General features: G+C 44.7%; 1 protein-coding gene across 2 annotated transcripts in view; it reads left to right on the top strand.

The window, feature by feature from the left end:
• Positions 1-4,241: 4,241 nt before the first annotated feature.
• Positions 4,242-6,000, top strand: part of SLC14A1 (solute carrier family 14 (urea transporter), member 1 (Kidd blood group)) — a 30,743-nt gene continuing 28,984 nt past the window's right edge. Inside the window, exons 1-2 of one of the 2 annotated variants that reach the window (XM_008590794.1) lie at positions 4,245-4,344; positions 5,022-5,085. The gene's annotated coding sequence lies outside the window, so the exon portion shown is untranslated. Of the gene's footprint in view, positions 4,345-5,021; positions 5,086-6,000 lie in introns of both variants that reach the window. The other variant, XM_008590795.1, reaches the window with a different exon arrangement.

Genomic DNA, 6,000 nt, shown 5'->3' with positions numbered 1-6,000 from the left:
AAATGGATAAATTTCTATACACACACAAACTACCAAGACTGAGCCAAGAAGACACAGAAAATCTGAACAGACCAATAACAGTCAAAGAGATTGAAGCTGTTATCAGCAGTCTCACAACAAAGAAATTCCCAAGACCGAACGGCTTCACTGCAGAATTCTACCAAACCTTTAATGAAGAATTAATACCAATTCTCTACAAATTATTCAAAACATTGAAACAGAGGCCATTCACCCAAACTCATTCTATGAGGCAAACATCACCCTGACACCAAAACCAGACAAAGATACAACAAAAAAAGAAAATTACAGGCCAATATCCTTGATGAATATAGATGCGAAAATCCTCAATAAAATACTAGCTAATAGAATACGACACATACATAAAATTATACATCATAACCAAATGGGATTCATTCCAGGGATGCAAATCAATAAATGTGATATGCCACATCAATAAAATCAAAAAAGAATTTTTTTAAAAAGAAGAAAATCTAAGAGAGGTAGCAGACAATCTTAAATGCACAGACATTCAAGTCATAGGTGTTCCAGAAGGGGAGGAGAAAGAAAAAGGCATTGAAAATCTATTCAACAAAATAATAATGGAAAACTCCCCAGGTATAGGGAGAGAAATAGGCCTTCAGATCCAGGAGGCTCAAAGATCCCCCAACAGATTCAATCCAAAAAGATCGTCTGCAAGACACATTATAGTTAGACTGATAAAGCTCAAAGACAAAGAGAAAATCCTAAAAACAGCAAGAGAAAAGCATATAGTCACCTAAAAGGGAGCCCCTATCAGACTAACAGCAGACTTCTCAACAGAAATTCTGCAGACCAGAAGAAAATGTGATGATATATTGAAAATACTAGTAGAAAAAAAACTGCCAGCCAAGAATACTGTTCCCAGCAAGGCTATTCTTCAGAAATGAGGGATAAATAGTGTATTTTCCAGACAGACAAAAACTGCGGGAGTTCACCACCACACAACCAGATGCCAACAGTAAGGAAGGAGGAGGAGTGAGGAGGAGGAGTGAGGGCTAGGAGACTTTGGATCCCTCTCTAGCTGTTGGCTGAGGCACAGGAATAGTAATAGGGAGCATTTCTTAAAACTGTGAAGGGTCCTTTAAATTAGGCTGAGCTGACAAAACTGTGCAGCCAGCAGATATTAAGTCTCCACTTGGGACAACTGTGAGGAGCCTGAGCCAGCTGCCACCTCTCCAGCTCCAGACAGCAGCCTCACTTTGACACATTCACCCCATCCAGCCAGGCCCCCAGGTGAGTAACCCAGGTCCCAGGTGCAGAGAGCCACATTCACAATGGTGATGCCAGGCCATCCCGCCTTCCCTTCGCGGCCCAATTCCCAGTGAGGAATATAGACATGAATTGCTTTAAGTTCACAGAAGTCCACTGGGAAATCCAAATAGATTTGGACAGAGTGTGGGTAGGGGAGAGGAGAAAGAACAGTCTAGGGGCAGAAACTCCATGGAGAAAGTGGAAGAGGAGGGACACTGTGTCTGTGTTTACTTGTGATTGTAGCCTGATAGAGAGATGGAAGGTGAAGTCCCTGAGAACAGGGACAGAGAGAGGGCCACACAAAGAGAAGTGGTGGGAGAGACTAAGGAAAGGCGTGGCAAGGAAAACCACAGTAGGGCATGAACATGCAGCAAATAATGCTTCGTAAATGATACCAAGAGGTACTAGAGAAAGAACTGAGAAAAAGTCATTGACTTGTGCAATTGGGGCCATTTAAAAATACCAAGAACGAATGGATGCTGTCAGTCTTGGGGGCCCCATTGTCTCTCTGATCTCCAGCCCAGGGGTTCTCTCCAAAGCCACAGCAACCAGGCAGCAGCAGACCCTAGCATCTTGGGATCTTGCACTATGAGAATTTGGCAAGCCCTGCACCAGCCACCTGCCTGGTCCAGGGTTCTTGCCGAGTGGTTGCCTCTGTACTTATAACTGCACCCCTTCTGATGCCAAAGCCAAGAAGAAGCTTTCCCTGTGGTCCAAGCTGGGAGAAGGATCCCATTCTGGAATCCTTGAGGGCAATGCATTGCTGATTGAGAGGGGCTGACATCAGAATGGCGGCACCTCCACATGTAGGGCATGGTGCTTTACATACGTCACCCTTTGTCGCACCCTCATAAAAGAAGTAAACTTACCTCACTTTACAGTGAGGAATCTGAGGTTCAGAGAGGGTGAATAACATACATAATGTCACACAGCTAGTAAGGGACTAAGCCAGGATTCAAACTTGGGTTTACTTGACTTGGAATCCCACACGTCTTGTTATACCATATGACAAGGCTGTATTTTGTGACCAGCACTTAAGGTGTGGCTTTATAGGGATGGGGGGAGAGGAAGTGGTTCTGCCAAGAAGGACTGAGACTCACTACCTACCCTTAGCCCCTAACCAGGGCCACTGAGGCAGAAGGGCACGTGAGTGCCATGTGGAGCCCCTTCGAGATGAAGACTGTAAATACATGTTGATGGCTGAGTTAACTGGGTTAATGAATGAATTAATGAAAGCAAACATGGGCAGAAGTTGAAAATATTGGACAGCATTAGAGTGGTTAAAAGTACAAATTTCGGTGTTAGACATCGGACAAATTATTTAAACTCTCCAAGCCTCAGTTTCCTCACCTGCAAAGTAGGAACAATGGTGCACACCTCAGAGGATTTTTGTGATGGTTGGAATGACTGGTGTGTGGAAAGCGCTTAGCACAGTGCTGGCAGACAGGGTGAATGCTTAGCCACTTGTGGCAGTTCTCGGCATTAGATTATCAGTATTATTACTATCAGGGATTATGGCCCATTTGCATAAGAAAGTTGTGGAAGCACTGACGTGATTCTTTTTATTCCCAAAGCAGGCTCCTCACACTGTCCTCTTGTGACTTTTCTCCTTCAGAATAACCCTGGGGGGTTATTTTCTCCTTATTTTACTAGGAAAAAATTGTTGGAGGGAAATTTGCCTGAATCTCAAAACTCTAATCATGGACCTGAACCTATGAGCTTTCTATCTGGCCCCAGACACACCCACCCGGCCAGAGCCCCCGTGGGAGGCACCGGAAGGAAGGGATCCCGAGCAGACAAAGAACCCTGTGGTCTGGCAAGTGTCCAGGGGTTGGAGCCAGAGAGTCCCGGCCGCTGTGCTGAAGGCCGATAAGGACTATCTTCTGCACATACAAGCAGGCGGGAAGCGTACATGAAGGGAAGACCCATGACTTCTGCATGGTTTTCTTTGGTTTTTGTTGGCCGCTGTGCTGAAGGCCGATAAGGACTATCTTCTGCACATACAAGCGGGCGGGAAGCGTACATGAAGGGAAGACCCATGACTTCTGCATGGTTTTCTTTGGTTTTTGTTCTCTGGGTTTTGTGTGTGTGTGTGCTCATAGACGTACACCTGAGTTAGATTTCTGCCATAACAGAACAAGCCACAGAATTGAAATTTTAAAAGATAGGGAAGGAAGGTATTTTAAAATTCAGTTTTAGGCTCCCCTGCTATGGAATGTTTGCCTCCTGACTTTTAAAGGCAGTAGAATTTGTTCTGGGATTCTCACCTAGAAAGAGGATGTTCCAGGGAAACATTTGTATCTTTGTTTTCTTCTCACTGGGCAAAAAGGCAGTTAGTTTACAGAAAACAGCTCACACACACCTCATCCTCCCCACGCTCTCACTACACCCCCCAGGCCCTGGCCAGATTTTTGCACCTGTGCAGAAATTACATCAAGTCTAAAAGAAAATTCCACCCCAGGAGCAGCTGCATAGCTCCTGAGTCCATTCTGCAGCAACCCGTCACATGGTTTTTAGCTTAAATAACAGCATTGATCCTTTTCAGTGACAAATCTTTCCAAAAATATTTCAGGGTGAGGGTAGGGGCTAGAAGAAACAGGGTGGAGAAGAAAAAGATGCTTTTGAGCAGGATTATCATTGGGCAAGGACCTCGGAATGCGGTGGAGACAATGGTAAAGCAGTTGGCACAATATCAAGAACAGAGAAAGAGAGAGACATCAGGCGCCGAATCCAGGGGACCAGTTCCTCAGCATTGCTTTGGCACTGGTGCCTGAAGTGGGAGGAGAAAGAGCAGTTGGCACAATATCAAGAACAGAGAAAGAGAGAGACATCAGGCGCCAAATCCAGGGGACCAGTTCCTCAGCATTGCTTTGGCACTGGTGCCTGAAGTGGGAGGAGAAAGCCGAGCCCATGGATCCGCAGAGCAGGGCTCTGGGTATAAGACTGTTAGGTGCCTCCCGCCAGCACTATCTCCTCTGGAGCACTCTCCCTTTTAATAGAGCCCTGCAGGTCTTTATCAGCCGTTGCCTTCTGCCCTGGGAAGCCAGCTGGAGTGTAAGTCCCCTCCTCATTTCTATTAATTTCCAACTGTTCATTATTTAGGGCTTGTCTTCTTAGTCCTCTCTAATTCTTGCTCTTTTCTCCCTTTCTTTCTTTTTTTTTTAATGGAGAAGTATATTTCAGATTGACAGAACTTAATAGAAGCAGCAAAGTCAGAGTTGTGGTAGACTAGAAAGCAATTTACCAAAGCCACAGGCTTGTTTCTGGCAGCTTAAAAGCAATGTCTTTATTCATGATTTCTGAAGCAAAGTACAAGCAGCACCTGAGCTGATGTGGAAGAGGATTTTCAGCAAGGTGTTCACTGGAGTTGCTAAGCGACTCTGAGTTAATCAACAGTATTGGGAGTTTGGGGCTGTGATCTTGAAATAAGTGAAGTTGGAGACAAGTATCTACATGACTCCAAAGAAAAAAATTGGGGTCTTGGAAATGGTCCTCTCCAGTTATGGGTATGTGGACTCCTCTGCGTGAGCTGTCATGCTGAAGAGAGTGTGCTTTGTACCCATCAGGAGGACTAGTCGGTTACAACTGAGGCCATGAACGTGGCAGTGTCCTTGCAGCTGCCCTTTTTAGCATGTGGAATTCAAGGCTTCTAGTAGTGTCTTCCAAGGAGGGAAGTGTTTTAATCAGGGGACAGGAATACCTGACAGCATTTTCTCTATTTCTGATTACAGCTTTAAAGAAAACTGAGCACCTCCTGCCACTTAAAATCAAAAACTACCTAAAATAAAGATTATAGTAAGTACCAAATAAGCATCAATGCTGAAAGTTTATTATGATAGAGCATGAATGTTAAATGCTTTCTTCTATATCCAGATCCAAAACTTTGTATTATTTTCCAAAGTGATACTGGAGGCATGAAAAACTGAAGACTTTCAGCCCTCTCCAATTGTACAAATTTCTGATATATGCTGACAATAGAATGAGTTTTCCTTCATGTAATGAAATGGGGACTATGGGTTGAATTGAAACCTTGGTATTGCCTCACATTAAAATGCCAAGCACTACCTTGTTTCACTAGTGATCTGGGCTGTGAGAAATGCTTTCTGACTCCTGTTGGAAGGCTCATCAGGCGCAGCTTCCAGAATATTCCTGGGATGTTAACTTCAGCACACACCAGCTTTGTTGTGGACGTGTCAGCGAAGCAGGAAAGTGAGGCTCACTTTGAGGCATGGGGAGATATTTATTCATCAGAGTAGCTGCTTCGAGCAAGAGAACAGAGAGAAATTGGGGATAGCAGAGCCTTTCTTTGTTGCTGTTCAAACCCATTTCAGGGTTATTTCTAGGCAGCTGTAAAGACAGGCTGTGTACAGTCTAGTACATCACTGACCCCAGCACCCACTGCAGACCCCAGCCCACAGAAGCAGCTCCTCTACTGTTTGTGTACTTGAACAGAATCCTGGGCAGCATTAATGTGCCTGGCCCTAGACTGGAAGAACCACCAGGGCTTACCTATTCCATAAAGCCCATTCTGCCTGCTGCTTGCTGAGTAAACCCGGATGGTCCCCACTCTGAACCTCAGTTTTCTCTTCTATAAAATGAAGGCTTGAACTATGTGGTCTCTAAAATCCAATCTAGCTCTCAAATTTTTCTGTCTCTTGGCTCTAAGAAAATGTTAATATTGAGTTCAGGAATGTGGTGCTCTGAGGTGTG

This window comes from Galeopterus variegatus, unplaced genomic scaffold, assembly GCF_000696425.1.
Source record: "Galeopterus variegatus unplaced genomic scaffold, G_variegatus-3.0.2 Scaffold6372, whole genome shotgun sequence".
Classification (NCBI taxonomy): domain Eukaryota; kingdom Metazoa; phylum Chordata; class Mammalia; order Dermoptera; family Cynocephalidae; genus Galeopterus; species Galeopterus variegatus.
This window is presented reverse-complemented; position numbering and strand designations above follow the sequence as displayed.